The 20008-nt window shown below is 37.6% G+C and overlaps 1 long non-coding RNA gene across 1 annotated transcript in view; it reads right to left on the bottom strand.

Moving 5' to 3' along the window:
- The window catches only part of LOC137240614 (uncharacterized), a 399438-nt gene that overhangs the window by 238347 nt on the left and 141083 nt on the right, over nucleotides 1–20008 (bottom strand). Inside the window, exon 3 of the long non-coding RNA XR_010949777.1 lies at nucleotides 12552–12574. This is a non-coding gene — a long non-coding RNA (uncharacterized lncRNA). The remainder of the gene's footprint in view (nucleotides 1–12551; nucleotides 12575–20008) is intronic.

Here is a 20008-nt window from a genome sequence, read left to right as displayed (position 1 = left end):
AAAAAATAAAAAGTACGCGGTACTGCTTGCAGCTGTTGTATTTGTATCGGTCAAGATACTACCCGAATGTATTTCGGAAAGCTATCAAATTTTTTTTTTTTTTTTATCAAATTTGATCGTTCTTTGCCGGATATAGATCGTACCGGATCGTTCCGGCAACAAGCATCATTAAGGTACTAACTCTGCCATCTGGCGAACGGTTTACTATGACCATTCTCCTAAAAAAATTTCTCCTCCTTCGAGTTGAACCTGAACTGCATATAGATAAGCCTCTCTTCTGAAGCCAAATATTTCTCTGGACTAAAATTTTGAGATGAAAAACAATGTTAAGGAGAAATATATGAAAGCTGTGTCGGTTTTATCTACAAAAAGGGCCGCTGAGAAGAACTGAGGATTGTCATCCATAGTATGTACAAAATATGAATGCGTTACTAACGTACGATTCCAAGAGAGACACCATCTCAAGGGTGGGAATATTATATTCCACAGAGTGACGGATCAAAAACGGGAAAAGGAGCTGCGTTAGCCTATAGTAGAATTATCTGCATACCGACATTGTCATGTCATCCAGGCGAAGGTTAATGCTATAATGATGACAGCTAGACTAATAGAGGGCAGTGTATTCTCAGAGATGAACGCCTTAAAGGCAATGCTGTCGAGCTTCGCTAGCGTCCGTAGGGTGTCTGAATAACTCATTTTGTTGCGTCCCGGTCACAGAAATATTAAAGGGTTATTTCATGAGAAAAACTGAGGAATACACTTTTACGGCAACAAACTTGCTGTGGATCAACTAAAGTGACTATCTGCCCTTATGACCATTCTTGGATAAGAGAGCCACGGACGTCCTTCTCGAGCCAAACAAATCTGCTGAGGAAAAGGAGACCTTTTATTACTTTATTGGCCGATGTACATGACTGCATAGTCAAGTCGACTGATATTTCTGGAAAGTGGTTTATTAAAGGCTAATGAGGAGGTAACTGGTTGCACGAATAAACCCACCGGGCACTGCAGGTCTTTCATACTGGAAAAACTTGTAATTTTTCTCTGATATCTAGTAACTTAAAGTTGTTAGGTGTAATGACTGCGACGCAGGTCGCCAGTAGCTAATGCAAAGCCATTTGGATGCCATGGATCTATTGAACTCGTACATCAGATATATACTACAACCATCCCATATTTTTTATAAAAGTCTAGAATATTTGGAATCCCTTTTTCCGAAAATTTACCCAGATTTTCCAAAGAAAGGCTTCCGAAGGATCTTAAACGTGTACTAGCTAGAGTCGGGTATTAACACGGAAATGTTCAACAATCTCTTTTGCAGTTACGTCTTTACAACTTCCAAAAAAAATTCCAAAATTGGGTAGCCACCCAGGGGTATGCCTAATTCGACCCTGATTATCCCCTCACCTGCTCCTACTGATCACCCAGGCGCCATTTCATTTCTTTCGATTCCCCTATATTCCGGAACCCAAATAATGGATATTTCCATAGTGTCAGTTAACGCTTGCGTGCACCTACTAGCTTTGAGGTAATGTAATCATATGGTGCTGCTAGCGCCTTTATTGCTGCTTGGCTATCAGAAAAGATAGATACTTTGCCAATTATGTTTCGTAGCTCGAGTGATTTGCAGGCCTGCCAAATCTCGAGCACTCCCGTCTGAATTACACAACAGTATGATGGCAGTTTGATGAGACGTAGAAATCTCTAGGTAATGCTAATAGATGCCTACCCCCATACCAGATTCCATTTTGTAGCCTTCGGTGTAGATAAGTATCCCGTTGTTAGATGGAACTGTGCCCCTCATACAATCATTCCTACCTGAAATGCAGTTTGCGGGGACTCTAAAGTATTTCAAAATTAAAAGTTTCCTGCTAAAGTAAACGAAGAAAACCGTTATGCCATTTCTGAGTATCCTTCCAGCAACGAGTTCCTTGAATCACAGTGCGGTTTGTGCCGACGTACATATATAATATGAGCGTGTTTTTCGGCGGCAGGTTCCAGACTGGGTCTAAGGCAGCCATGGAGCAGGAGTGGCAGACTCCGATGGCGCTAACGCATGCAGTGTGTTGAACTTTCAGTAGACCAGTGATATTGTAGTTCTTATTAATAGCCTCTCACTGCATTTTACAGCCAGAAGTAGCATTGGTGGCACCACTGCCCCATACAGCCATAACACTTTCTTTGGCTTTACTTAACATCGTCTTGCAGGCCTTCCGTACCCGTTTCTCGATGTACGCTTTCTTGTTCAGTTAAAAACCGATTATTAGTCCCAAATATTTGGTACAACTTGATAGGGCTAGTCTCTATCTGTTTAGCCTTGGAAATGCAAGGGTGGGTGGGTTCTTCTTACTCGTGAAGAGCAGCAGATCCGTCTTTTCAGGATTTTGTCTAGGGCCACATCTCTGTGTCCACCTAATTAGTTTTTTCAACGTTACTTCCATGATTTTTCACATCACTGTAGGTTATGGAACAGACATCAGCACTACCACATCATCAGCGTACTCCAAAATCTTCACACGATTTGTGTCGACAATCGTTAGAATATCGTTTAAAGTTATGAGCCTTAGTAGAGGAGAGAACACCCCACCTTGTTTTGAGTGTGCCTCTACATCTCTGCTCACTGATTCTCGCTCCCCCAGCTCTGCTGATATCTCGCGGTTAATAAGAAGATACGAGATCCACTTCCTTACTGGCTCCCCACCCTGGCCTTACCAAGGCCTTATTATATCCTGTCAGCTTTAACGTTGTTGAAAGCACGTTCCACATCAGCGAAAGCGACTAAAGTAAATTGTTGATGCTTAAGGGATTTATCCGCTGTTTATACCGCTTCATGCAACACCGTTTCTATGGATTTTCCTCTCGGTTGTGCTTGTTGCGATGTAAGACTTATTGATTTGAAATATTTGGCCAGCTCATGTCTTATTCGCGACATTGCTATGCAGTCGACACTTGTTTTACTCTCCGAAGACGGAATGCGGCTATAACTAATGCATGCAGAAATGACCAAAGATTTTTAAATTTTCGGCAGCGTAGTGATGTATATGGCGAAAAGCTTTTTGTTGTTCAAGCACCTTTTTCTTCTGTCAGTATCTTTTCTGTTAGCCCGTCGATTGCTTGCTGCTGTAATGTTCCTGTTGTATTTGTGCTGCTTTTCTGTGGCCAGCCAAAAAGTAAGTAACCTAGCCTAACTTAAGCTGTTGATCCTACACAAAGGCAAAGGTCTTACTTGGTTGATCTTTGCCGAGAATCTTTCCCGACTCTCAATCGATTCGCAGTTTTTATCCCATACATGAAACTATCAAATTTAAATGGTGTATGGACATATTTATCTCTTTTTAAACGGTTTTATTTAGCTTGGCTCTGTGTCGGTCGGCCGTTGTGAACGAATTTTGTAATTAAAATTTAATTAACTCCCCGATAAGCTACAAGCTTGAAACTTGGAATATAGTTCAAACCCCGATCACAACGCAATAATAAGAAAAAAACTCCGATAGGTGGCGCATGGATCGAAATATTTCAAAATATCGTATTTGTGGCCCGACTTGGCTCATATTTGGAACACATAATACATACACATAATACACATAATACATAGAAAGCGACCTATGAAATCGCTGATAGGTGGCGCAGGTATCGAGATATTAAAACAATCGTATTTTTGGTCGGATTTGGCTCATATATGGAACAAATATTGCATACAGTCCGGTAGAAGTCACATCAAAATATTTTGGAGTTCGAGGAGGGACAAGCATACGTGACGCCGAGTCCAGTAAAGTCTTTGGAAGGATTATGTTTTGAGGACTTAGATTGTTACAAATCCTTGTAATAATTAGTCACTAAGTTAACTAAATAGAACGAGAAATAATAGGCAATTCAATAAGGACTAAAAACTTGAAAAAAGAATAACTAAAATAAAAAATTTTAAGTTAAACGGTTTTATTGAAAACAATACTTACATTAAGTAATAATAATACTAAAAGCTAGAAAATAATTACGTTGGTCCTTGTTACTAGTCGTCAAACTCCTCATCAATCTAGGGCGTTGATCAGACAATTAAATAAAAGCGTTGGACGCGTCAAATTTCTATTGATTTTCATAAGTATGATCAAATGAACATTAATCAGGTTATGCTCCGCCTCACATTTTTAGAAATTTCACCGGCCCAACGCTTTTATTTAATTGTCTGATCGACGCCCTAGATTGATGAGGAGTTTGACGACTAATACCAAGGACCTACCTAATTATTTTCTAGCTTTTAGTATTATTATTACTTAATGTAAGTATTGTTTTCAATATAACAGTTTAACTCAACATTTTTTTTTTAATAATTTTATTTTCCGTACACTTTAATTTTACCTACATGATATTCTACTATTTGAGGATATAATACAAAATGTGTTTTTTACATAACGTGCTAACACGACAGAACATAAAAAGGTGCGCCAACAAAGAAACGGAATGTGGAAAAAAGACACAAAGCTCAAAAAGCACAAACAGGAAAAAGCGCAACATAATTTTCGCTTTTACATATTAAATGACGCACTGCGCCAGCAACTTCAACGAAAAACCAACAACAAAAATGTGCTAATAAAAAAAGCTGGAAAAGTGCTTTGAAAGTTGGCCTACATAGTCAGCGGGTGTTGCCATTATATTCTTTTGGGAAACATAAAAACCTATAGGCAAATATGAATTTAGGGATGCACATTTTAACGGTCGTCTTATATACATATATAAACGCAAATTTTTATAGATGCAAATTAGGTAGGTGATTAATTTTGAGGACTTAAAAATAGCTCGACTAGGTATGTGATGGCAACGTAGTAACTTTTGAATAATAAGCATAACAAATTTATATGCGTAAGAAAATGTACATATCTTAGAGGTAATAAAGCGTATGAAAGGCATCATTTGAATAAGGTAAAGCCACCGTGAAGCGTAAATGGAGCGGTAGCTTTGCTTATATAGCATTAAAGGGTTATGATAAAGATGACTTCATTTGGAACAATACAATGCTGTCTGTTGGGGCGCAGAAATATTAACGAAACCAATTCAAACAAAGTCAAAACAGTTGTTGTGCAATGTTACTAAGAGCCAAAAATTATACTTGTGGCATATAATCGTGTTATTACAGCATTACACTAATAGCAATAAAACGTAAACTTACAAATATTTTACAATATTAAGCATGTTTGATTTGCAGACATACATATAATAAAGTTGTGCAATATAATTGCAGCTAAAATGTTTAAATTCCACTCGCACTCCCACTCTTACACCCCCACCCCACTCCCTCTCCAACTCTAACTCCCAAACCCTCTGTAACCCTAATCACTCTACCACTTATATTCCCACTCCCACTCACACTATCAGTCACAATCCCATTTCCGCTCCAACTTCCCCTACAACTCATACGCACTCAAATTCCCACTTCCGCTTTCTCTCTTTACCTTTCCCTTTATCTCGCCCTCCTCAATGTCCTTATACATATTATACATATGGGGAAATCCGCCAAACTTTGGTTTTTTTGGAGAAAAAAAATTTTTTTTTAAACATGGTATCACGCAAATATCTTTTTGTTAGGAACATTGAGGGGTAAATTGGAGTTATATTGCATCGCCATTACTCGTCTTACATAATGCCTCAAAAAGATATATTTTTGATACACGAGACCCGGTTCTGTAGATATCGGTACAAATATAAAACCGAATAACCGCCAAATATTTTTTACTTCAAAGTTTGCAACACATTTATTTTAACACCTTTCCACCGATTCTTTTGAAACTTTAAAAATGAATAGATATGTGTACGAAATATGTTTAGGTAAAAAAGTTTTAATACCCGAGATCCGGTTTTGGAGATATTCATAAAAATATAAACCCGGAAAACCTTAATTTTTTTTTACTTATTTAAACATTTCTTAACCGACTGTGTTGAAATTTTATCAGGATGTACACACCTATGTGGGGTATATTTAGGTAAAATTTTGTTGATACCCGAAACCAAGTTTTAGAGATATCGGCAAAAATATGAAACCGTGTAACCGTCAAATATTTCATACCCGTTTGTTAATTTTTTCTCTACACCACAGTACTATACCATCAATTGCCTCATCTTGGAATATTCACGCAAGGAAAGTTATTGATGTTTGTACATGGGGCAAATGTACGAAATTTTCGCCAAAAATTGGCAATCGTCAAAAAGTGTACAAAATTTGTTTCTTTTCATCAACTTTTAAATAAAAACTGCTTTAAATAAAATAAAAAATTTTTCTACACTTTTTGACGATTGCCAATTTTTGTCGGAAATTTCGTATATTTGCCCCATGTACAAACATCAGTAACTTTCCTTGCGTGAATATTCCAAGATGAGGCAATTGATGGTATACCACTGTGGTGTAGAGAAAAAATTAGCAAACGGGTATGAAGTGATAAAAGTAAAATTGTAACTGTGCCCACAAAAAACATGCTCCTGAAAAAAATTTACGCAACCAAGTGCTTGCACTTTTCTGCCTCTGCCTTCAAAACTGAAAGGGCCACATCGAATTTGAAGCCCCAGGTATTTTTAATCCCTGATAGACTATTATCGTGTATAATCCAAATTTCAATACTCAGTTGCCTCAAAAAGCTATAAGCAAAAAACTGTCAATATTGAAAATGACAAAAAAAAGTATCGCTACTTTGATTGATAATAGCTTTGAATATTGGAGGGCACATTAATTTTGCTTATACGTTTAGAATCTCCGTCTCAAAAACAACATTCAGTTTGAATTCCATAGCGTTTCAGCGATCCCTCAAAATTTTATCGAAAAAATTCAAAAAAAAAAAACAAAATCAAGAGTATCGCCTGAAAAAGTGTAAAAATCGACGCTTTTTACGTTTCGAAGTTCTGAAAAAACTTACTATCAACTTTCTTGATTTTTAGAATCATCATACTGGATAGCCAAAGGTCAAACTTTATATCCTTGTACTTCTTTCTGGCCTTAAGTTTTTTGCCCGTGTGTAAAACCCGAATATCCAAAAAAGTTAAAGTTTTTGGGATTTGCCCATATATGTAATCTTTATACTAAATATTGAATACCTGCTTCAAATAATTATGGCGATAGGGCGAATATATTTATATAGGTGCACATTCGACTTTTTCAATAGTTTAAAAAAATAAAAGATAAGCACTTAGCGCTATTTACCTCCGAGGAGATTTAGGTCGTGCTTTTTTTCCAATTTACCTCGTGCTCCTTTTTAATTTTTCCTACAATATGGCGGGATGGGACCTACAAGTCTTATGCCGACACTGGCCAGCATCTGCATAGCAGATGAGCTTTCCAAAAAGCTTTTTATGGTAGAATACTCTAGGAGTATTGTCCAAACCACTGCCGGGGGCGAAACCGCTTTTAAAAACTTTTACCTAATTACTAAATTTTCATATTCTTCACGACCTGGAGAAAGATGCTTCCAGTTAGCTCTGTTTGGCACCAGTTAACGCCAGGTGGTTGCATGTAAGATAACCTACCGCTTTTACCTCTTCCTGATCTTAACGACTTCAATGCACGCCTATCAATTACGTAGTGCCCAGAAGTGTGAAAAATATATCCCTACTTAGTGTTTGCTCAGATGTACAGCATCCAGGGGTTTTAGCTATCTATCGAGGGCAGACGTACTCTTTTGATAAAACTTCCATTTCAAAAAGGGTTTACCAAAGCATTTTTTGTTTTTGTTTAGAAAAAGTCTGCTCAGTCGTGCCCTTCCGAGCAAGCTCGTCAGCAATACTCTTTCCCTCAATTTTACTGTTTCGCGTTATTTCAAAATTGAAAGAGTAACAGCCAGGGAGTTTCATAGCCGATTGGCTATAACATAAATAAAATCTTCTTTGTTGATAGTGTATCTTTATATCCATAATGCGGCTACAATGATAGCTGTTGCTTCTAAGTGGATCATGAAAGAGCTTCCATGAAAATACCCGCCCCCAACTCAAACGATTGCCTTAGAAACGTCGTTGTATATGAAAATGCAGCCGTCAGCAGCGAAGCACCGATGCGACTCTACGCAATCAACCCCGTTGCGGAATTGTATAATAAAGTTTCTGTATGCAAATGTTATAGTGGCAGGGCGGTCTGTGCTTCCATGAAGGAAACTGTAATTTTTAGTAAGCTTGAGTGTTCCAGAGTTTCAGTACTCCTACAGGCCGACTCTTTCTAATACAGGGATGACGCCACCGCTGCTCGGTATCCTGATAGATAAAAGTGTAAGCTCAGCAGAGAAATTGTAATCAATCCAAACAGATTTTTTTTTTCGCGCAATCAAAACTTCTTTGAAGCAATCCTCGGTATTACGCGTCAAGTTTTTTTCATTCAGCCTTGATGTCATTTTTCGCCCAATTCATCATGAGGTATACATACACTCATTCAGCCAAGCAGCTCTCATTACATATTTTCCAGTTTTATGCCGCTAATATATGGCTGGTATCAAAATGCTTCTTAGAGGTATCGGTAGTTGTACTAAACCAACCAAATGGTTTTAATAAAAAACGTACACTGTATTGTATTTTAATAAAAAAAATTGGTGCCAAGGGAAAGGGTATCAAATTTGCGCATTGTGCTTTATTTGGGATCATCTTTCAACAGGGAAAACAGCTACCAATTTAAGCATAAAGTCAGAAACGAGTTCGTTTAAGATAAGGATTCCTACGGAGATTAGAGGGCAGAGTGCCCAGTGATGTTTTACTATGCACTTATTTTACACAACACTATTTTGTGCATATATGAATATGTATGCAAGTATAATTAGAAAATCTTATGTCATGGTTTAGCTTATGCATACTACTTACTAATAATGAGACACATCTGCGGCATAAGCACATCCATTACCCAAAATTATCATATATACACTTGTTAGCCTTAACACGTATAAGCAAATATGAATTTGCTGAATAACGTAGCAACACTTAAAGACTGTCCGCACGGCCCGTTTAATAATAATATATTTTCATATAATAAACCATCTTTATTCATTATAAATCAAAGTCTTAAATTTTGAAAAGAGGTAAACCCGCTAATTTCTGAAATATTGAAGAATTTGATTGTAAAGGCAGAGCATTGCTGGCATTACGAACGAACGCAGGTTCAGTGCTATACCAGCAAGAAGTGTGATTGTCAGAGTCGTAAATCAACTTCCCTGCTTATTCGTCTAACGAATTGGTTTGTCGTGTATCGTTTATACACCGCCTTATAGCTGTTGAAGTATGTGCAAACAAATCTTATATATTATTTCTAATTGCTGCTTTTATGTGCAGGTTCCATTTTCGATCTTATTTGGAATCCAAATCTATAAAGTTGTGATTGCGAAGATGGAGATTCGTGCTTTTGTTTAGCTATATTTATTAAAAAGAGTATTTAAAAATAAACGATTGTGAGCACACAAAGAAAATTATTTGTACTATGGCACTACTGTGAATATTTGATTAGAAATAACACTGCATTGCCGACAGTTGCTAATATTCGCCAGATGGCAGCGCAAGCGCATGTAAGTTTTAATTGATTTATGATTGATTGATTGAACAGCTGATTTCTGTTGATATTTGATGTACGGTTTTTTATTTGTTGCGCAAGATGCGCACGGGTTCTACTAGTAAGAAAAAAATCAAGAAAAAGCGAATTTTTCAATTGCTTAAACGTATGCCATGGCGGAAACAATTTGGTGGTATTAGTGTCGAGCAATGCAATACATACACAATTTTAAATGCGTTAATTTAAAATTTTTTTTCGCTTTTCATCGTCAACATTTTAAGTTTTCAACGTATGGAAAATAAGACCATTTTTTGCACCCACGAACAAGTAAACATGGCCCTTTCGCGTTTTACATTAAGAATAAAGCTTTTTGATGGGTATATTTCTTTGGCCACAGTGTGGAGGAAGTTTAACATGTAAAGAGTAAGCGTAAACCTATTATTTGTAAGTGGTGTTCTACATACACTTATGATATTCGTTTGCTGTATGGGGAAATACAGAATATAAGCGTACATGTAGTCACTACACTGCAGCTTAAATGGCAGCAATGTATTTCATATTTCAAATTTTTCATATTTCAGTTCCTTATATATGTGTTTTCGAGTTATCGACTGGCGCTTGAACTTTTATAAATTTTATACCGATAACAATGGCGGCCGCGGGGGTTTGGTGATAGGGTGATCCGGCTATCACACAGAGGGTCTTGATTTCAAGTCCTAGGCAAAAGAACATCCAAATTTAGAAAAAAGGTTTCTTCAATTCGAACAAAAACTTTTCTAAACGGGGTCGCCCCTCTTAAGTGATTTGGCAAACACTCCGAGTATATTTTTACCACGAAAAGCTTCTCAGTGAAAACTCATCTACCTTGCCGTTCTATAAATTTGTAGGGAAGATTAAAAGGAGCACGGCGAAACTGGAAGAAGACCTTGGAAACGACGAAGCTTTTCTCACAATAGATTTGTGTTTACACATAGAACTTCACGAAAGCTTGGTTCACCTGCCTTCTTTTTTTGTTCTTCTGCTGGGAGGTGAAACACATAATACTGTGTACAAAAGAACTTTTTGAAGTTCTTTCCAATAAAAAATTGTGATAGAAAGTAATTTATACATGCATGGATGTGTACACTAGGTGACGAAGCCTCGCACAACCATAACCAGTAATGATTGTAATAAAAACAATGGAAATCTTGGAGTTTAGTCTTGTTCTAAACAGGTATCAGTAAGTACATACACTGAATGAGATTACGAGTATTAGCCCTCAAGCTTTTGTATGCATTTGGTGTAGTTCGGTACATTGTTCTGAGCAGAAGACGGATTAAAATCTGAACTAAGTATGAGAGTTCCCATGTGGACGTTGTATTACGTTTTCCTACATACAGTTATTGGCAATAACATACATTTATGTATGCTTGCTTATTTGAGTAGGTAGATATTGCAATATTTACACTGAAGTATAGGAATTTATGCATATATACATGAATGGGCTTTCTGGTCACTATGTTTACTTGTAAATTTGTGTATATTGTATAAATTTCCATTTCTCAAAGTACACAAATCAATGAATGCATTAGTACTTGGCCCTCATTAGTTACATCTTCTAATGCATATATAATCCAACCAATCAACATTGTAGCTGCAAATCAATTTGCTTGGCATATACAAATGTTTATTCCATACATTAACGGTAACTCTATTTGTGCATGATCTTCAATATGTAAGAACGTTTAAGTTTTAGGAAATTTCAAACCCTGCAGGAAACTTTTGATAGCTCCAAAATATGTACCATGCTTGCAAGGTAGTCAAAGGAAGAGATACAAGAAGTTTCTATTACCGCTTTCTCCATCTTCATTAGTTACTTATCTATCGAAAGTTATCGAAGTTTTTCGTTTTCTCCATGCTAACTGATGCCTCGCGTCTCAGTAAGATGCAGGGGAAAGTCCAAACATGAGTCAGCTGTTTGGCTAGTTTTCGTGTATTCACCATAATTTTTCCGATTTTTTTTACAAACTATTCACAATTATCGATTCATTTGGTTGTTTGTTGAAAACGAAAATGTAAAATGAAGCTATCTGATAGATTGCTTTCCTCCAGGAAAAATATAACTTAACTGGGAATGATGAAAGCGTCCCTTAATAATTATTAATACTTGCGGGTTGGTCTAAGGACGTTATGCGAAAGGCAACGCTTTTGATCAATTTAAGTAAACATTTTTATCTTACGCCCCAACAAACATTTAGGTTAGAAAACGATTAGAAGACGAATCGAATTCTAATGTATTTCTCTAAGATAGAAGGTTAGAGGACGATTTGCGAAACTGTCGCGGATTATAGCATTTTCGACAAAAAGGAACCTTCGTTCTCGATATCGAGAAAAGGGTTAGAATTCTAATCGAATTAAAATCAAATTCTAATGAGTTTCTAAAGATAATTTTCAAGTGATGCGCAACTAAATTCAATTATTTAAAATCAGCGAAATTTTCATTGTTTCATTATATCAAATACGTTTATTTGGTTATAATCTTATGTATTAAGAATGAATATATTTCAAAGGCTTTTTCCATTATAATAAATTAAAAACATACTTAAAGATTGAGCTCAGCGTTGGTTTCAGTTACGGATGAGAAAGCGTTTTCTTCATGCCATTCAAGTAGCCCTTCAATAATCTGCTCGCTTTCCTTTTTTAACCTTTTTTGATTCATTTTCACTAACTAGTATTTATTACTATAAACAAAAAAACTTATTTGGCAACTTTTAATATTTCCACTATTTTTATTTTGTTTGTACAACACTAAGAATGAGTGATCATATCGTGCAAATAATCGATAACTGTGACAATAATCATAACATCGCAATTCTAGTGTTATTCGAATCGTTTCACAGTCGAATTCTAACCTAGTTCTCTAACTTAGTTCTCTAACCTAGTTTTTGATTCGAATTGCATTAGAGAACTACATTAGAATTCTAATGTAAAATTACAATGTTTCTCTAACGTTAGAAACTGTGTTTGCTGGGGCAAAGTTCAAACATAGTTCATTTAGTATCTTGTCACTTACCTCTAGAAGACGAGAGAAATATTCTGAAATTAAATAAAATACAAAGATAAGAATTAATGAGATTCTTATAACTTTAAAAGAGCAATTCTTGTATATTTGTATGTTTGTATATTTTTATGTTTGTATAGCCGACCGATCTCGGGAACGGCTCAACCAATTTAAATGAAATTTGGCACAGAGATAATGTATCATCTTCTAAAACTTTCTACGTAGGTTTTGCTACTCAGAATGTTTCACAAGGTTGCCACCTATTCGAAATTTAAAAAAATTGCATTAAACATGCCCATATGGGTATCAAACGAAAGGTATTTCACTCCGCTTTACAATAGGGACATTTTTGAGTAGGGCTGTCAATTTGGGTTGGGGTAGTTTGACGAAATAGTGCTCTACTTACTCATATTCTATTAAAGCTTTAAAGGAGAATATTAAAGTTGAAAATCTTCGTAAAAAAATCTTACACATGATTCGACTTAATTTGCTTAATTCCACACACGATAATAAAATTGGAATGCAATATCAAGGCACCGTGCCAAATCCTAGCAAAACATATTTAAATGCATATTTTTGGCAAATATGAAATGAATAACTGCAAAATCTCACAGATTGCTATTAGAAAGATTTCTCACCATAGCAAAAAGATATCTCACCATGGTAATTTGCTACCGTTGAACACTAAGGCATATGTTCAATTTGAAAACGACATCGAACCATTTAACTACTTACCAACAGACGGCGCTTAGGGAAGTAAGTTAACATTTAATTAAACTAACTAATAGTTGTCATTCTTGAAATTTACAAGTTTTTGGAATGTAATAAAAAAGTAGAGTTTGATTAATGATGACATGTAGAACAAAGTATGTTATGCGGCATACTCGAAGATTGCTGAGCAAAGCTCGGCCACCAAGTACTAGAACAATTATATCGCCAAGGGAAATTTAAAACCCTAAAGCTTAATCCCCTTATTTACGCAAAATAAAAAGTCTTATGCAGCCCTCATAAATTAAAGTTTTTGTGAAAAAGCTATTTTAAAAAGCTAAATACAACGAACATTCCAAGCGGGCAGGTTCTACGAACTTTGCAAACATATACATTGTTTTCTTAACGGACATTTGAACACTCATCAAATAGCCATAATCAGTTGTATTCCTAATTAGATTTGTTTCCTTAGGCTTAAGTTATGCATATGGAACGGTTTCGCTGATATAATATCACACAACTACTTAACCATTAATACGGATATGAATTCCGTTTAATATCTAATAGGGCAGCTGAATCTTTTACAATATTCGCTCAGTTTACGTGCCCACATGTCTACTAGTTTATCAACACTTACATAGAAGGAAAGAAAAAGAAAAAGTTGTTTGACGACTTAACGAAAACAAAAAAATAAAATCTGTAAATTCAATAAAACAAGCAGACCTGGGTGAAGTTTTTCTGGCCTTACTTCGGTCCATCTGTCTACCTCTTACTCTGCCTACCCTCTGCCCCCTTTTCCTTATCATTTTATTCACTTCTCCACCTGCCTTTCTCCTTTTCAGCATCTCTTTCTCTTCTCCCTCTCCATCTTTACCTTCACTACCTTTTCGCACCATACATCCCTGCCTGTCTTTATCAATCCTAATAAATAAATAAATGTAAGGCGCTATAACCTCCGAAAAGATCTAAGGCCGAGCTTCTCTTCCAATTTGCATCGGGCTCCTCTTGGTTTTCCCTACAAATTGGCCGGACGGGACCTACATGTTGTATGCCGACTCCGAACGGCATCTGCAAGCCAGATGAGTTTTCACTGAGAGCTTTTCATAGCAGAAAAACACTCAGAGCGCTTGCCAAACATTGCCGAAGAGCGACCCCGCTTAGAAAAAATTTCTTCTAATTGAAAAACCTTATTTCTAAAATTTTGATGTTGCTTTGCCCGGGGTGTGAACCCAGGGCATACGGTGTGATAGGCGGAGCACGCTACCATCACACCACGTTGGCCGCTTTATCAGTTGTTGGGGTCACCCTATTATCTTCATAATATAAAGTACCAAAATAATGTAACTCTCTATTTCCATCGACAGACGGACTCAGACTTTAGGAGGGGGTAGAATGAGGGATTTATAAAAAGATGGCAACAACGGCCAATGTCGGACATGGTAGGGAGGGCAGATGAATGCTAGCCACACAACATCAGTGGCGATTTTTCCTCGGCATCGGATGCGAGGAAGAGAGAGAGGAGAACCACAGTATCGCCTCCTAGTTAATGAAGGGTACGAGTTTTTTGTATGGTGCGGTTGGCATGCGGCGAAGGCACAAGAACCACCCCATAGTCCGGCGAGCTGGCTCGTGCATTAACGCAAGTGTACCCAGTGTTTTTCGAGCATGCCCAGCGGATGCAGTAGGAGTGTAAGAGCAGAGAGAGGAGACTCCAATAGAGCTCTAGCGTTATCCGAGAGCCCGTACGTAACACAGTCTTACCTCATCTTCATCTCAGTCTCTTTCTCCTTTCCTCTTTTCTCTATGGCTCTTCTTGTTCTTCTCCATCACTTATTCGCCAGTCCCAGTCCCTGATAAAAAAAACTTAGCCGGATCATCATCTTTCATTCGCATAACATGACCTAGCCAGCATAGCCTCTGCGTTTTAATTTGCTGGACTATGCTAATGTTGGCGAGGAGTTGGTAAAGAGTGGTAAAGACTGCTATGCAATATATGGTCGGATGAGCGCATATCTCCAGATTGGAAACTAAGTTTACTTTGGCCAATCCACAAGGAAGGCAACCCTGCAAACCGCCCCAATAACCGCGGAATCGGCCTGCTTAATATCGCATATAAGACTCTGTCTACCTTACTGTGCAAAAAACTAAAGCCCACATTCAACAAACTGATTGAACCTTCTCAGTACGGCTTCAGATCTGGTAAATCTTCCAGATTTTCACGATGCGCTAAATCGTGGAGAAGACTCACGATAAGAAAATTGACACTCAACGTCTTTTCATCGACTACGAAGCAGCATTTTACCGCGCGAAAAGAAGCTACTTGTATGCTGCTATGTCTTAATTGAAGTTCCCTGTTAATAAGACTGTGCTAAATGACGTTGAGCAATACCACCAGCTCCGTAAGGATTGGGAAGGACCTCTCCGAGGCGTTCGAAATAAAATGAGGTTTCACACAACGCGACTCCTTTTCATGCGATTTTTTTAGCATAGCTTTGGAGAAGATAATTCTGCATCCAGTTCGCGGTGTTAAAAGCATTTCTAACATCCAAAGTAGTCGGTGCACCCAGCTTCCTTTTATTTTGACCTCCGGTTATGGCTTCACGGGCTATATTGACAACTGTTTGTATTGAATCGATCGTGGATCCTAATTTTTGATATCCAAACTGACTGATTGACAAGCCACGTAGGCTTTCCAGGGTCTGCTGCAGATGGTCACTGATAGTGCGCTCTATAATATTTCCTATCGAATCCAACATACAAGGCCAGTATAAGGATGGCTGGTCGGGCATTTTACCAGGTTTCAGCAAAAGAGCCAGTCTTTGATGTTTCCATGAGCGGGGGAATATGCCTTCTTGGATACAGGCGTTGAAGAGGTTCGTGAATACTGATGTTCTGGACCTTATCGCGGATTTAAGGGCTATATTTGGCACTCTATCGGGTTGTTGTTGTTGTTGTTATTCGATGTGATGGTCGATTGCCGGCTACAGATCCGGTACGCTCCGGTACCATAGCATCATTAAGGTGCTAGCCCGACCATATCGGGAACAATTTATGTGGCCACATTAAACCTTCAGGCCATTCCCTCCCTCCCCACCCCCAAGTTCCATGAGGAGATTGGGGTCGCCAGAGCCTCGTCTGTTAGTGTAATAGGATTCGCCGCGGATAGGTGAGGTTGACAATTGGGTTTGGAGAAGCTATATATTGAGCTGGCAACCTGAAGGGTTGCGCTACACAGCCCCTTGAATCTGATATTTTAGTCGCCTCTTACGACAGGCATACCTACCGCGGGTATATTCTGATCCACCAACCCGCTGGTGGGACTCTATCGGTTCGCGGATACTTACCATCTGCAACTCAATACGTTGCATCCAGTACTTCCTGCTTTGTTTTTCGTCGCATTTCCACACCTTCGAGGTCCTTGCTTTGGTAGGACCAGTAATCTTGCGTCGGAAAGTGTAACGTGCTACGCTTACCATACTGGAAATTCTGGGTTCAAAACTTAGCAAAGACATCATCAAACTCTTTAGAAAAAGTTTCTTTTTCTAATAAGAAAAAAGTCTGAACGGGTTCGACCCGCAAAGTATTTATTATTTTTACAGTGCTATGCCGCTAGATGGGTCTCTTTGCGCGCCTAGCCTAAAGAGTTACAAACATACAAGTGAAGCTAATATAAGCGTGTTAAAAATATACAAAAATATCGAATGAATTCTTTCAGTGTATATTAATGCCTGCGTTTTATTTTCATTTTGATTACACAAGAGATTGCTACTTTAGGTGAAAATTGTCTGTATTAGGACATTTAATGGCAGATTATATAATAAACACAACAAATGGCAGTTGATGCCAATTATTATGACTTGCAGCTCTTTTTGCTGTGGTTATTATAGGAACAAAACCTTGCAAAGTTGTGGACTAAAAATCGGCAATGTGCATTTTGTTTGGCACACATCTATATATATAAAAGAAGTGTACATTTTGATTGTCACTCCATAACTCGAGAACGGATAGAAAGATTGCCATGAAATTTTTAGGAAAGATACAGGAAGGAGAGATGATGATTAGTCGGTTTAGCCATTCTTGAGTTATGATTTTTTTTTAGAAAAAATTCAATAGGTATATAAAATTCTTCTGTCACGGTGTTAGAGGCTTAACTCCTCCGAAACGGCTGAACCGATTCTCAATGAGCATATTGGGTAGGTCTGAGAATCGGCCAACGTCTACCTTTTTTTCGCTACGAGCATAGGGTCTTGAGATCAAAACGTGGACCTGGGTACCCCTAGAATGTCTTTATATAATATGGATATCAAATGAAAACTGTTGATGAGTTCTATAGTACAGGACAATTTTCATACAACTGGGAGGCTAGAGTCTCGAGCTATAGCATAAAACGTGGACCCGGATACACCTAGAATGTGTTTTCACGTTATGGGTATCAAATTGAAGTTGTTGATGTATGCTTTAGTACAGAGTAAGTTTTACACCGCTGGGTGACTACGGTCTCGAGATAGAGGCCAAAACATGGACCCGGATACACCTAGAATGTGTTTTTATATTATGGGTATCAAATTGATGCTGTTGATATGCGCTATAATACAGAGTAAGTTTTACACCGCTGAGGGTCTCGAGATATAGGCCAAAACATGGATCCGGATACCCCTAGAATATGTGTGTATTATGGATATCAAATAAAAGCTGTTGCTGAGAGCTCTAAAGTTCATTGTGATATTCGATTTAGTCGCATTAAACCTGGCAAAACTGATAAATATGGATGCGAATCCGAAATAAAGGCAAGTATTAATAATACCCACATACCTGTTTACATACGTCCTATTCGATTTGCCTGAAATTTAGTATATAAATTTGCCTATATTAATATTTACGATGCTTTTTTCCGGGAGGTATACCAGAGACGGACTGGGACTGGGATTAGGACTAGGACTGGGACTGACACTGCGACTCGGAGTGGGAGTGGAACAAAATACATAACAACCTATGGGACTGGCAATAAGAGATGAAGAAGAAGGAGAAAAACTTGAGAGAAGAGAAAAGAGAGAAAGAGATAGAATGTGACGAAGATAGAGATGAAGTGAAAAAGACGGAGGGAGGAGCGAATAAAAAGATTAGGAAAAAGTGTAGAGGGGTAGGGCAGAGTTAGACGGAAAACCCTTATTAAAATGTATGCAGATAGGCCAAGTTTAGGGCAGAACGACGTCTGCCTGGTCTGCTAGTTTAAAATAAGACAAATTCACACATTTCCACAGTGGCATCTACATAGAGGCAAAATGGTACAAGCCAACAATAACTTAGCCAACGTTAAAAATAAAAGATCCGCTACAGACATATAAATAAACTAAACTGCAGTTGACACTCATTTCCAGCATACAAAAAAAAAAAAAGAAAAAATATTTAGGCAATGTAAATATCTATACAAATGGCAAATTGCTCTGAGGGAATAATAAGAGCCGGAAAATATCAGCAATGGGGTAGGGCAAGAATGCAATGAATGAGGTCAACAAGAAAAGGTTAACCTAAGGCATATGCCGAAAAGTTTTAGAAAATATATATTTTAGGGATAAACTGGAATGACCTGAAATAGAGTAATTTAATTATCTTAATCCTAATCCGTCGTGCTGTGATGGTGTTCCGCCATCCACACCGAAAATCCTGGGTTCCCGCCGCGGGCAAAGCAACATAAACATTTTAATAAACAAGTTTTTTCAATTAGAAGAAAGTTTTTCTAAGTTTTTTTTAGATTGAGGAAAAGTTCAATGCAATTAGTAAGTTATGGTTATTCAATACGAGTATAACTATTTTAATGAAAATTTCGTACAAATGTTATATGAATTTAAACTTCGGTGCTATTATTCAGTGTAAGTTTAAGGCCGAATAAATTAGGTTGAACTAGCAGGTAAATAAAGACCTCACATAGACTGAATGTGTCATTGTGCTACTAGAATTTGTTTGACGACCAAACGAAAGAACCCTAATCAGGTGCCAGGTCTTATATTATAGAATATCTCTGCACTCTTAGAAAATACTAGAAGTTTTCTAGGACCTAGCTTAATTGCTGCCTCGAGATCTGGCAACTCTGCCGCTACTAGTAGTTGGAGCCTTAACCTGGCACGCATGACACGGATACAGCACGTGCTCAACCGTTTCTAACGCCAGTGCCCATCGTGAGCCTTAAGTCACCCTTTTCAGAGATAAGAGCCACTTTGTGAGTCAAATACCCTAGGCTTTGCACATGATCTTAGAAATTTTGCAGCCCGGACTACGTCCACAACTTTTCTGCTTGATGGATCATATGCAACTCCTGTCTGCTTCTGATTTCTCTCAAACGGATTGAGATGTCTAAGACCGGTTTAGTTTTTCATTGTTTTGTAGTGCAATACTGTATTTTTTCTTTATTTAGATAAAAAAACAACAGATGTGGTTAGTTTATCTTTTGTGACAATTGTGGAAAAATTATAGAAAACAGAGAATTTAGAGTTAAAAATGTGAAATTGTTTTAAAAATTATTATACTCAGCTGAGCAGAGCACACAGAGTATATTAATTTTGTTCACATAACGATAATCAGCAGCGCCATAAACAAATCGAGATAGATATAGACATCTATATATCAAAATGATCTGGGCGAAAAAAGAAATTCATTTAGCCATGTCCGACCGTCCGTCTGTCCACGATAACTTGAGTATATTTTGAGGTATCTTGATGAAATTTGGTATGTAAGTTCCCCGGCACCCATCTCAGATCGCCATT

Source organism: Eurosta solidaginis, chromosome 2 (assembly GCF_040869045.1).
Source record: "Eurosta solidaginis isolate ZX-2024a chromosome 2, ASM4086904v1, whole genome shotgun sequence".
Taxonomy (NCBI): Eukaryota; Metazoa; Arthropoda; class Insecta; order Diptera; family Tephritidae; genus Eurosta; species Eurosta solidaginis.
Note: the sequence above shows the minus strand (reverse complement) of the source record. Positions and strands in the feature narration are given on the sequence as shown.